The sequence below is a fragment of the Arachis ipaensis genome, chromosome B3, assembly GCF_059453495.1.
Source record: "Arachis ipaensis isolate K30076 ecotype BB chromosome B3, ASM5945349v1, whole genome shotgun sequence".
Taxonomy (NCBI): domain Eukaryota; kingdom Viridiplantae; phylum Streptophyta; class Magnoliopsida; order Fabales; family Fabaceae; genus Arachis; species Arachis ipaensis.
In genome coordinates this window covers 66,454,006-66,468,427 of record NC_142438.1, presented here as the reverse complement: position 1 = coordinate 66,468,427, position 14,422 = coordinate 66,454,006, and the positions used below count along the sequence as shown (strand labels likewise).

Genomic DNA, 14,422 nt, shown 5'->3' with positions numbered 1-14,422 from the left:
ACCTGTTTCTTCCACCATTATTAAAGCCTTGTTGAGGCTTTTGATCCTTCCATGAGAAATTTGGATGATTTCTCCATGATGAGTTATAGGTGTTTTCATAAGGTTTACCTAAGTAATTTACCTCTGCTATTGCAGGGTTCTCAGGATCATAAGCTTCTTCTGCATAAGAAGCCTCTTGAGTACTATTGGATGCAGCTTGCATTCCATGCAGACTCTGAGAGATCATATTGACTTGCTGAGTCAATATTTTATTCTGAGCCAATATGGCATTCAGAGTATCAACTTCAAGAACTCCCTTCTTCATAGGCGTCCCATTATTCACAGGATTCCTTTCAGAAGTGTACATGAACTGGTTATTAGCAACCATGTCAATGAGTTCTTGAGCTTCTGTAGGCGTTTTCTTTAGGTGAATGAATCCACTTGCAGAAGTGTCAGAAGGACACTTTTTGGAATATATCCAGATAAACCATCATAGAATATATCCAGGATGGTCCATTCTGAAAGCATGTCAGAAGGACACTTTTTGGTCAACTGTTTGTATCTTTCCCAAGCTTCATAGAGGGATTCACCTTCTTTCTGTCTGAAGGTTTGAACATCAGCTTTAAGCTTGCTCAGCTTTTGAGGAGGAAAGTACTTGGCTAAGAAAGCCGTGACCAGCTTATCCCAAGAGTTCAGGCTGTCTTTGGGTTGAGAATCCAACCATAATCTAGCTCTGTCTCTTACAGCAAAAGGGAAAAGCATGAGCCTGTAGACTTCAGAATCTACTCCATTAGTCTTAACAGTATCACATATCTGCAAGCATTCAGTTAAGAACTGAAAAGGATCTTCAGATGGAAGTCCATGAAACTTGCAGTTCTGCTGCATCAGAGAAACTAATTGAGGTTTCAGCTCAAAGTTGTTTGCTCCAATGGCAGGAATGGAGATGCTTCTTCCATGTAAATTGGAATTAGGTGCAGTAAAGTCACCAAGCATCTTCCTTACATTATTATTATTTTCGGCTGCCATCTCCTCTTCCTGTTTGAAAATTTCTGAAAGGTTATCTCTGGATTGTTGTATTTTAGCTTCTCTTAATTTTTTCTTCAGAGTCCTTTCAGGTTCTGGATCTGCTTCTACAAGAATGTTCTTATCCTTGCTCCTGCTCATATGACAAAGAAGAGGGCACAGAAAAATAATAATAATAATAGAGATCCTTTATACCACAGTATAGGGATCCCTGTGTGAGTAGAAGAAGAGGGGGAGACAAAGAATGTAATATAATGGAAGAAACACAACTGTGAGGATGGCAGAGATGTGAGATGAGATGTTAGGATATGAATGAATAAATAGAATAAGATGGGGGAGGGATAATTTTCGAAAATTATTTTGAAAAAGAGTTAGTGATTTTCGAAAATGGTTTTTGAAAATTGTTAGTATTTTTTCGAAAAATTTTTTAAAAAAAAATAAAATAAAATAAAAATAAGAATAATTAGTTAATTAAAAAGAAATTTTTGAAAAAAAGGGAAGATATTTTCGAAAATTAGAGAGAGAGAGAGTTAGTTAGGTACTTTTGAAAACGTTAAGAAACAAACAAAAAGTTAGTTAGTTAGTTGAAACAAATTTTGAAAAGATAAGAAGTTAGGAAGTTAGAAAAGATATTTTGAAAAGATATTTTTGAAAAAGATAAGATAAGAAGATATTTTTGAAAAGATATGATTGAAATTAGTTTTGAAAAAGATTTGATTTTTAAAATCACAATTAATGACTTGATTCATAAGAAATCACAAGATATGATTCTAGAACTTAAAGTTTGAATCTTTCTTAACAAGCAAGTAACAAACTTCAAATTTTTGAATCAAAACATTAATTGATTATGTTATTTTCGAAAATTTGATATAAAAATAAGAAAAAGATTTTTGAAAAATACTTTTAGAATTTTCGAAAATAACTAAGAAATTTGAAAAAGATTTGATTTTTGAAAAAGATTTTGAAAAAGTTAAGATTTTCAAATTGAAAATTTGATTTGACTCATAAGAAACAACTTGATTTTAAAAATTTTTGAAAAAGTCAACTCAAATTTTCGAATTTGATGAGAGAAAAAGGGAAAGATATTTTTTTTTATTTTTGAATTTTTATGATGCAAGGGAAAAACAAGAAAAATGATGCAATGCATGAAATTTTTAGATCAAAACAATGAATGCATGCATGAATGATATGAGTGTCAAGATGAACACCAAGAACACTTTGAATGTCAAGATGAACATCAAGAACATATTTTTGAAAAATTTTTGATGCAAAGAAAACATGTAAGACACCAAACTTAGAATTCTTTAATGCTTAGGCACTAAGAATCACAAGGGGAGGAGCAAACGTTTGCGCCAACGTTAGCCCCCTAACTTGGTGGCTAACATTGGCGCCACTAGTGCACAAGGTAAGGCCAACGTTAGGGCCAAAGTTAGACCCCTAACTTTGGCACCAACGTTGGTATCAGATGGATATAGTTGCTGATATGAAAAGTTTGAGCAAAAGTTAGCCCCCTAACTTTTGCTCAAACTTTTGGTCCAACTTTTGCAAAACTCCAAACCGGTTCAATTGGTTCACTTTGGTTCTTCTCCAAACTTCAAGAGCAATTAACCAAGGCCTCTTTCAACCCAATTCCACCAAGGGCAAAGGCCCAACTCAAGGCTTGAAGATCATTTGAAGAAAGTGTATAAATAGGATAGAATTCAAGTTCTTCGGAGAGCTTTCTTTTGGGAATTTTCATAATAGTTTTCGGAGAGCTTTGGATTTTGAGTGATCTTTAATTTCTTTGTCTTGGGGAAGGAGAATTCACTTCTCTTCCTCTCAGTTTTATTGCTTTCAGTTTCTATTACAATTGTCTTGGATTTTGGGTTGGAGAATTGAAGAAATTCTGTTTCAATCTCAACCTTGGATCTCACTGCTTTATTTACTGCTTGATTGAATTTCAATTTCTGTTAATTGCTCTTTATCCACTTTCTTTGAATTTCAATTACAATTTCTTGTTGGATCTAGGAAGGCATTGAGATCTAGACTTGGTTTTCTAGTCTCTGGGTCCTGAGATCTAATTTCCCAATTTTACATTTTCTATTTACTGTTTTCATGTTCATTTACTTTTCTGCTTCAAGATCCAATCTAACCCAAACCTTCTTCTACTTCTCTGCTTGATGCAATTTACTTTTTCTTGTTTAAATTCTGCAAATCCAATCTCCAATTCCCTTTACAATTCCAGCCGTTTACATTTCTTGCACTTTAAGATTCCGCAATTTACATTTCTTGCATTCTAAGTTTCTGTTATTTAATTTCTTGTTCTTTAAGATTCAGCACTTTAATTCCCTGTTCTCTTTACTTCCATGCAATTTAATTTCTGCAAATCACAAAACACTCAACCAAATCTTGATTCGCTTGACTAAATTAACCACTAAACTAAAATTGCTCAATCCTTCAATCCTTGTGGGATCGACCTCACTCCCGTGAGTTTTTATTACTTGATACGACCCGGTACACTTGCCGGTTAGATTTGTGTGTTTTGGGAGAAATTTATTTTTCACCAAAATACTCATCAAGTTTTTGGCGCCGTTGCCGGGGATTGATTAGATTGACAATGATTAAGTGAGGTGGTAATCTAGATCAAGCACTTTTTCTTTAATTTTGATTAACCCACTAACTGTTTGATTTTTTGCTTAAACTAACTAACACTTCAATCTAGCAGTAGATTGAAGTGTCACTGGTGTTGTGCATTTCTCATGCTCTGCTCGTATGTCAGGTACAAGAAGAACCATACCCAATTTTCATGAACAAGACGAAAGAACTCTCAGGAGGTTAAGAAGAGCTGAAAGAGGGAAAAATATTGTTGGAGAAGAGGAATCAGACGAAGAATTCCAAGAGATGGAGGAACATTCAACCATTCCACCAGGTGGAGAAGACAACAACAATGACAACCCACCCCAGAGGAGAGTTTTGGCTTCCTATACCTTTGCAAATCCTAGACATTGTGGGAGCAGCATCTTGGCTCCAAATGTCAATGCTAACAATTTTGAACTCAAGCCACAACTCATCACTTTGGTTCAGAACAATTGCTCTTTTGGTGGAGGACCACTTGAAGACCCACACCAACACTTATCCACTTTCTTGAGGATATGCAACACTGTCAAAACTAATGGTGTGCCTCCTGATAGTTACAAGCTGATGCTATTCCCATTTTCTCTCAGGGACAAAGCCACTCAATGGTTGGAATCTTTTCCAAGGGACAGCATCAATAACTGGGATGATTTGGTAACCAAGTTTCTTGCCAAGTTTTACCCACCTCAGAGGATTATAAGGTTGAAGACTGAGGTACAAACATTTACACAAATGGAGGCTGAACCCATCTATGAGGCATGGGAGAGGTATAAGGCTCTAATCAAGAAATGTCCCCCTGCCATGTTTAATGAGTGGGAGAAGCTGCAGAACTTCTATGAAGGCTTAACACTGAAATCCCAGGAAGCTTTGGATCATTCAGCTGGAGGTTCCTTGCAACTCATGAAAACTGCAGAGGAGGCTCAAGAACTCATCGATATGGTGGCCAACAACCAATATTTCTTTGCTCATCAAAGAAGCCGCCAACCATCACAAAGGAGAGGAGTAATGGAACTAGAAGGAGTGGATTCAATCCTGGCTCAAAACAAATTAATGCAGCAGCAAATTCAACAACAATTTGAGCAAATGACCAAGAGGATTGATGGCCTCCAAGTTGCAGCAGTTAACACTAGCCAACCATCAGCCACATGGGGGCAAAATGAAGAAATCCAAGAGGAGCAACAGCAGGAACAAGTCCAGTACATGCATTCAAATTCAAATGAATTCTATGGTGATACCTACAACCCCTCATGGAAAAATCACCCCAACCTCAGATGGGGAGACACTCACAACCAAAACCAACACCCATGGCAGAGGAACTCAAATCAAAACAACCCAAGAAATAACCAAAACTACAACCATCAGCAGACTAACCAAAACACATACAGAAAACCTCAAAACAACTACCCTAATCTCAACCAATACCAATCCAATAACCAAGCCACCAACCAAAATGCCTATCATCCACCACCCACATCTCACAACCCACCACAAGCACCACCTGAACCTCAAAGACTCACCAACTTAGAGACCTTGATAGAAAAAATGATGAAACACCAGGAAATAACAAACAAAAACCATGAAGCATCATTAAAGAGCCTAGAGAGGCAGATTGAGCAACTCTCCAAGCAAGTATCTGTTGAGAGATCTTCAAACTCACTGCCCAATGACACAATCCCAAATCCCAAGGAGGAGTGCAAGGCAATACAATTAAGGAGCGGGAGAACATTGACAAGCAACAATGATACTACACAGAAGCAAGCAGAGGGCATCAAAGAACCAACAGAGGATGAGAAGCAAGCAAAGGACGATGAAGCTAAGGAGCAAGTTGTGATGCCAAACAAAAGCACTGAGAAACTTAAAGAGAAGGACAACCAGCCACATAGCTCAAAGAAAGTAATCCAGGGACAGCAGCAAATAGGAAAGAGCATCACACCTCCACTGCCATATCCCCAGAGGTTTAACAAAGAGGTTAAAGACCAGCATTTTCACAAATTCCTTGAGATTTTTAAGAAGCTGGAAATCAATATCCCCTTGGCTGAAGCACTTGAGCAAATGCCTCTGTATGCCAAATTCTTGAAGGAGCTTGTCAACAAGAAAAGAAGCTGGGATGAGAAAGAAACCATAATGATTACTGAGGAATGCAGGGCCTTGATTCAAAAGGGGCTTCCTCCCAAGCTTGAGGACCCAGGGAGCTTCCTGTTGCCTTGCACCATTGGGGAATTGACCATCACTAAAGCAATGTGCGATCTCGGAGCAAGTATTAACTTAATGCCATCTTCCTTGGTGAAAAAGCTGCATATAGAGGAGGTCAAACCAGTACAAATGTCTCTGGAGCTGGTAGACAAGTCAATGGTATACCCCAGGGGTGTAATTGAAAATCTTTTGGTCAAGGTGGACAGTTTTATATACCCTGCTGATTTTGTGGTTCTAGAATCAAACGATGATGATGGTGACTCTGTTATACTGGGAAGGCCATTCTTGGCCACTGCTAGAGCTATCATAGACGTAGAGGAAGGGGAATTAACTCTCAGGATGCATGACCAGAGTGTCACTCTGAAAGTATTACCAGAAGCACAATTTAGCAAGGAGAAGAAAGACTATATGAAAAATGACCAGGAAGGTCACAGCAACATCCCAATGCTAAGGATTGTGCAGACTGATGAAGAAACCCAAGAGGGTATTAGAGTATTAGCCACTGAAAAGAGAGGCCCCCAAGGAAAGCCTACGGCCAGAAAAGAAAGATCAACAAAAGGAAAGATGAAACGCAGAAACAAAGCAAAAGGGGTTGGAAGAATAGAAAGATTCCAACAGAGGGGCTTTCCAAAGGTGACAAAGTGCAACTGATATATCAACAGCTGGGGGCAAATCAACAAACCGAGGATTACTACACTGTCAGCAACATACTCTCATTAGAGCATGCTGAAATTGAACACCAGAGAACAAAGAAGAGGATCACGGTCAGAGGAGACAAATTGAGGCCCTACAAGCACCAACCACCATAAAAGAAAGCCTCAATGTCAAGCTAATGACAATAAAAGAGCGCTCCATGGGAGGCAACCCATGCTTTAAGATTCATGTCATTTTAAATTCAATAAGTTATGATCAATTGAGCATGAATTCTTTTCTCTTTTCATGAACATGTCCATTGACTGCATGCACTATTTTGAAACATATGCTAAGTTTGGTGTGCCTTCAAGCACACTAAACCAATGTTACAAATAATTCCATTTTGCATGTTTGGAGTATCTTGACAAAGCATATGGCCAAACACTAAGTTTGGTGTCCACATAGCTTCATGAAAAGTAGAAACTCATGCATCAATAATCATACAATTGTTGTTTTCAAAAATCTTATAAATGGAAAAATTCTTTTCCGGTAATGAAGGTATTAATTGTGATGTACCCTTTGACAAGAAACAAGTTTGGTGTTCATCAAACCTTGATGCACCGATTTAGGGATACAATTGATCCTTCATGAAAAAAAAAAGGAGAAAAAGAAAGTATGATGAAAACAATTCTTATGAACATTTAACATTTGAATCTCACTAATTGGAGGAATATACTCATTTTCTTTATATATGACCAAACATTAAGTTTGGTGTCCTCAAAGGAGAGTGTCACGGTTCAAATGATATAAGAATTGATGGTTCACATAGTATTAATAAAAAAGAACACTCTTGCTACGGTTGGATAAAACTAATGTATGTTGTCTTGTTGTGGTGACTAGGAGGTCAAAGAATCTTCAAAGAAAAAGACAAGACAAAGGAAAGCATAGCATGAGGACAAAATCCCATCACATGCCTCGAAAAAGAAATCTGCCACTCCTTGAGAATGATCACGGCAAAGGCAAGGGAAGGAGCAAACTTTGTCTTCATTCATCCTTACATGCATACCTTTGATCTCCATAAGTCTAATTGCATCCCAGCCCTTCATTGCTCATTTAAAAGCATACCACCTTCAAGCCATGCACATGACCGAATCACTCCAACCTTGGAAACTTCACTCCTTTCATCACTCCTCAACATAACAAGCTCTGTGCAACAATTCTCTTACTTTAAACTCCAACCATTTAAACTTCTCTTCATCATTTCTTGTCATAGCAAGTTCGGTCTCAATTTCCTTTTGCTCCAAACACACATCAAACTCTCCAACATTCTTCACACTCCTTCTCAACCAACCAAGTGACCATGGCCTCCTCCTCAAGAACCAAACGAAGAAAAGGGAAAGATCCCATGGTGGAGGAAGACACACATGAATATGACCAACGGAGATTCAAGTCTTGGTTTCATCAAATGCAAATTCAATGGATGAACGAGAAAAGAATCTATCCTGAAATTCCATTCTTGTTGCCGGATGATGGATGTCAAGAAATGAAGGACAAAATTCGGAAGAGGAGGTGGGAGGAACTTGCATCACCAGCCATCCGAATCAATGCCAATATCATAAGAGAGTTCTATGCAAATGTCCCAAGGCTTGACATGCGTGAGCCCCCAACGTACAAGAGCTATGTGCGGGGGGTGGAAGTAGACTTTAGCCCGGATGCAATCAAGAAAGTCTTGAAACTAAAGTCAGTCCGCTTTAGTGAACCGGGATACCAACAAAGATTGAATGAGGATCAGGATTATGAGGAGATTGCGAGAGACATTTGTTTGGAGAACTCAGAGTGGGAAGGAGATAACAAGAACAGATATAAGTACCTGAAGAGATGTAACCTCACCCCGGAAGCAAAAGGATGGTATGAGTTAATGAAAAGATCAATTCTGGGCACAGTGAACACCTCAGAAGTTAACAGGGAGAGAGCCGTGATGCTGCATTGCATCATTGTGGGAGGAGAGATAAGAGTTCATGAAATCCTTGCAAAAGACATTCAAAAGCTGGCTGAAAAGAATTCGGCCGGATCTTGGTTGTACTATCCGAGTACCATTTGGAGGTTGTGTGCAAAGGCTAAAGTTCCAATGGAAGAGGAGAATCCAATGTGGTTAAGCCAAGGCATGCCCATAACCATTGAACGAATGATGATGCCCCTTGAAGCACATCAAGGCCGAAGACCACATGGAAGAAGGGAAAGAGAAGAACCAATGGAAGAAGATGAGCCACACATAGAAGAAGAGCCACAAGAGGAGGAGGAACAGCCACACTTTTTCCCACATGGCAATATGGATATGACTCAAATTCAAGAAGCAATAGGAAGATTGTCACAACAGTACACGAGAATCCAAGAAAGGCAAGAGGAATACCATTCTCTGTACATGAAAAACCAACAAGCACAAGAAGAAAGAGAGCTAAGAATAATGAACAAACAAAGTGAATTCGAGTCAAGATTCCTTGTGATGCAAGAAGAACATGCTTTTCAATCTCATGAATCTTTTGGAAAGTTGGAACAAATGCAAGCTGAAAATTTGAGGGCTCTCAAAGAGTTCACAACACTCCAAGATGCAAGGTATGAAGTACAAGCCGATTACAACATCAATAGCCAAATCAAACTGAACTATATTGGAGAACATTTGCACAACATGGATCCGGCTTTCCCAACTTTTGATGAATTCTTCAAAAAGAGAAGTGAGGTGGAAGTAAGCAACGCCATGAGGCTTGAAGATAGAGTGGAGGAGGCTATGAATAAGGCTGGCTTTTGGCGAGGTCAACAGGCACCAAACACGGATGGTGGGAACACTAGCAGCCAAGTGTATGAAAGGAGAAAGAAAAAGCATGACAAATAAAAGGTGGACTTGCTCCTTGTTCATCACTACAAAAAAAAAAAGCACGCATTCTATCTGTTCTAAATTGTCTTTGCATCTTTAAGTAGTTCTTTTTAATTAAAAGTCTTTGCATTATGTTTGTTTCTTTTAAAATAAGTAGGCTAGTTTATGTGTGTGCTTGTGTGTTTACTTTCACTTGACAAGAAGCATGTGTTGTCCCCTGCATCTTTAAGTTCAATAAAAGAAAAGTTTGAATGTGAAGCAAGATGATCTCTGTTAGATAGAAGTAAAATAAAAGTAAGTGGTGGTATGTGTGTGGTTGTATAATAGCTCACTTTTAGTGAATAAAGAGCTAGGATATCTCATTCTAAGTAAAAAGTGGCCTACTGTCTATGAATCTCAATTAAATAAAAAAAAAATTCCTTGGTTAGAAAGAAAAACAAAAAGAAGGAAAGAAAAGAGATAGCCAAAAAGTGGCAGAACAAAAGGAAACAAAAAGAAACAAAGCTGGACACCAATAGCTTGAACTTTAAAATATATGCCTGTGGTGTCTTTGTACTAGGATCTGCTTGGATTAGTAAGCTCTTAGGAGTGCATCAACACTCGGTGACTTGGGTTAACTAATCCGAGATCATCAGCTGAAAGTCCACTATCAAGAGCAACCTAACTACAAGGCATTTAGTAACCCAAAGAGGTGCTGGGCATCAATGTTTTAAGAGGGAATGTGAGCCAAGTGTCTATGGTGAATAATGTGTCAAGTATAAAGAAAAGAAAATGAACTTGCTACACATGACACTCAAATAAAGCTTATAAACAAAGTAATAGCCAAGGATAAAGGAATAATGAGAGGTCATAGCAGTATGTTACTTGAAGCTTGAAGGAGACTTTCTAGGCCTAGGAGTCAGTAAGAAGTGAGTATTTACATATCCACACAAAACCCCATGAACTATCAATAATACTCTGCTAGCATGAACATCCTCTTCCATTTCATTCCTTCTTCTCAATAAATCTTTTCTTGCTTGGGGACAAGCAAGCTTTAAGTTTGGTGTTGTGATGACAAGTCATCTTAGCCTATTTTAACTAGTCTTTTTCTTTTGTTTTCATTAAAATTATGCACTTTCTTGAGCTACAAGCAAGCCAATTAGCTAGATTTTCATGTTTCCTTTGATTTAATCAACCATGTATGAATTCATGCTATTTCATGAGGTTTTATACTATAATTGTCACATATTATGAAAGAATGAATATCTCATGATTTTAAGCATAGCTTTGATGTGTTTGGTTGATTAATGATAGGTGAAGAAAGCTTGGAGAAAGGTTGAAGCAAGAAGGAATAGCTAGGAGTAAAGAGAAGACAATGGAATAAGTGAAATTGAACCAGGAAGCAAAAAGCTGGACCTAAAGTTAGCCTCAAACTTTTGCACAAACTTTTGGGTGAAAAGTTAGCCCCAACGTTAGCCCCAAACTTGGAGGCTAACGTTGGAACTTGAAAATCACTCCCTGGGTACCAAAAGTTTGCGCCAACGTTAGCCCCCTAACTTTGAGGCTAACGTTGGCACATGAAAATCACCCCTGGGCACCAAAAGTTTGCGCCAACGTTAGCCCCCTAACTTTGAGGCTAACGTTGGCACATGAAAATCACCCCTGGGCACCAAAAGTTTGCGCCAACGTTAGCCCCCTAACTTTGAGGCTAACGTTGGCATGAAGAAAACCTCCCTGGGCACCAAAAGTTTGCGACAACGTTAGCCCCCTAACTTGGTGGCTAACGTTGGCACATGAAAATCACAAGGGGAGGAGCAAAAGTTTGCGCCAACGTTAGCCCCCTAACTTGGTGGCTAACGTTGGCACCACTAGTGCACAAGGTAAGGCCAACGTTAGGGCCAAAGTTAGACCCCTAACTTTGGCACCAACGTTGGTATCAGATGGATATAGTTGCTGATATGAAAAGTTTGGGCAAAAGTTAGCCCCCTAACTTTTGCTCAAACTTTTGGTCCAACTTTTGCAAAACTCCAAACCGGTTCAATTGGTTCACTTTGGTTCTTCTCCAAACTTCAAGAGCAATCAACCAAGGCCTCTTTCAACCCAATTCCACCAAGAGCAAAGGCCCAACTCAAGGCTTGAACATCATTTGAAGAAAGTGTATAAATAGGATAGAATTCAAGTTCTTCGGAGAGCTTTCTTTTGGGAATTTTCATAATAGTTTTCGGAGAGCTTTGGATTTTGAGTGATCTTTAATTTCTTTGTCTTGGGGAAGGAGAATTCACTTCTCTTCCTCTCAGTTTTATTGCTTTCAATTTCTATTACAATTGTCTTGGATTTTGGGTTGGAGAATTGAAGAAATTCTGTTTCAATCTCAACCTTGGATCTCACTGCTTTATTTACTGCTTGATTGAATTTCAATTTCTGTTAATTGCTCTTTATCCACTTTCTTTGAATTTCAATTACAATTTCTTGTTGGATCTAGGAAGGCATTGAGATCTAGACTTGGTTTTCTAGTCTCTGGGTCCTGAGATCTAATTTCCCAATTTTACATTTTCTGTTTACTGTTTTCATGTTCATTTACTTTTCTGCTTCAAGATCCAATCTAACCCAAACCTTCTTCTACTTCTCTGCTTGATGCAATTTACTTTTCCTTGTTTAAATTCTACAAATCCAATCCCCAATTCCCTTTACAAATCCAGCCGTTTACATTTCTTGCACTTTAAGATTCCGCAATTTACATTTCTTGCATTCTAAGTTTCTGCTATTTAATTTCTTGTTCTTTAAGATTCAGCACTTTAATTCCCTGTTCTCTTTACTTCCATGCAATTTAATTTCTGCAAATCACAAAACACTCAACCAAATCTTGATTCGCTTGACTAAATTAACCACTAAACTAAAATTGCTCAATCCTTCAATCCTTGTGGGATCGACCTCACTCCCGTGAGTTTTTATTACTTGATACGACCCGGGAAACTTGCCGGTTAGATTTATGTGTTTTGGGAGAAATTTATTTTTCACCAAAATACTCATCAGTCATCCATGGAATAGCGTCATTTAAAGAACGAGGGTCAGCACAACGTAAAAAAAAAATCGGAAAAAAAACCTAGAGGTTCCTTCTGAAGATGAGGCCATTACGGCTCGCCTTTAGGTGTCCTCCTCGGGATAGTGTCATTCAAAGAACGAGGGTCAGCATCAGTGGAAAGGAAGGCCTAAAAGCCAAAAGCTCTTAAAACCAAAAGGCAAGGGCAAATGGAAAGGATCCCAAGGCTTTGAGCATCAGTGGATAGGAGGGCCTAAAGGACTAAAATCCTGGTCTAAGCGGCTAAACCAAGCTGTCCCTAACCATGTGCTTGTGGCGTGAAGGTGTCAAGTGAAAACTTGAGACTGAGCGGTTAAAGTCAAGGTCCAACTCCAAAAAGAAGAGTGTGCTTAAGAACTCTGGACACCTCTAATTGGGGACTTTAGCAAAGCTGAGTCACAATCTGAAAGGGTTCACCGAGTTATGTGTCTGTGGCATTTATGTATCCGGTGGTAATACTGGAAAACAAAGTGCTTAGGGCCACAGCCAAGACTCATAAAGAAGCTGTGTTCAAGAATCATCACACTGAACTAAGAGAATCAATAACACTATCTGAATTCTAAGTTCCTATAGATGCCAATCACTCTGAGCTTCAATGGATAAAGTGAGATGCCAAAACTGTTCAGAAGCAAAAAGCTACTAGTCCCGCTCATCTAATTAGAATCTGAGCTTCAATCAAAAACTCTGAGATATTATTGCTTCCCAACCTATTAGTCTTCTATTTTATTCATCTAGTTGCTTAAGGACAAGCAACAGTTTAAGTTTGGTGTTGTGATGAGCGGATATTTTATACGCTTTTTGGGGATAATTTCATATAGTTTTGAGCATGTTTTAGTTAGTTTTTAGTCTATTTTTATTAGTTTTTAGGAAAAATTCATATTTCTGGACTTTACTATGAGTTGTGTGTTTTTCTGTAATTTCAGGTATTTTTCTGGCTGAAATTGAAGGAGCTGAGCAAAAATCTGATTCAGGCTGAAAAAGGACTGCTGATGCTGTTGGATTCTGACCTCCCTTCACTCAAAGTGGATTTTCTGGAGCTACAGAACTCGAAATGGCATGCTTCCAATTGCGTTGGAAAGTAGACATCCAGGGCTTTCCAGCAATATATAATAGTCCATACTGTGCATAAGGATAGACGACGTAAACTGGCGTTCAACGCCAGTTTTCTGCCCAATTCTGGCGTCCAGCGCCAGAAAAGGATCAAAAGCTGGAGTTGAACGCCCAAACTGGCATAAAAACTGGCGTTCAACTCCACAAATGGCCTCTGCACGTGAATTGCTTAAGTCTCAGCCCAGCACACACCAAGTGGGCCCCAGAAGTGGATCTCTGCATCATCCATCATAGTCTACTCATATTTTGTAACCCTAGGCTACTAGTTTAGTATTTAAACAACTTTTAGAGACTTATTTTGCATCTCATGACATTTCAGATCTAAACTTTGTATTCGCTGACGGCATGAGTCTCTAAACCCCATTGTTGGGGGTGAGGAGCTCTGTTGTGTCTCGATGAATTAATGCAAGTATTTCTGTTTTCCATTCAAACACGCTTGTTCCTATCTAAGATGTTCATTCGCGCTTAACTGTGATGGAGGTGATGATCTGTGACACTCATCACCTTCCTCAAATCACGAATGTGTGCCTGACAACCACCTCCGTTCTATATCCGATTGAATGAGTATCTCTTAGATTCCTTAATCAGAATCTCCGTGGTATAAGCTAGAGCTGATGGCGGCATTCATGAGAATCCGGAAAGTCTAAACCTTGTCTGTGGTAGTCCGAGTAGGATTCAAGGATTGAATGACTGTGACGAGCTTCAAACTCTTGAAGGCTGGGCGTTAGTGACAGACGCAAAAGGATAGTAAATCCTATTCCAACCGGATCGAGAACCAACCGGTGATTAGCCGTGCTGGGATAGAGCGCGTGAGCGTAGTTTTCACTGGAAGGATGGAAGGTAACCATTGACAACGGTAATCCACCAACACACAGCTTGCCATAGGAGGACGTGCGTGCGTGAACAAGAAGACAGAGGAAAGCAGATATTCAGAAGACAAA

At 38.9% G+C, this 14,422-nt stretch overlaps 1 non-coding gene across 1 annotated transcript; it reads left to right on the top strand.

Annotated features, from left to right (window-relative positions):
- The first annotated feature begins 501 nt into the window (after positions 1-501).
- On the top strand, positions 502-609 carry LOC148570964 (small nucleolar RNA R71). The gene has a single exon (XR_015908582.1). It is a non-coding gene; the product is annotated as a small nucleolar RNA R71 (small nucleolar RNA).
- The last annotated feature ends 13,813 nt before the right edge of the window (positions 610-14,422 follow it).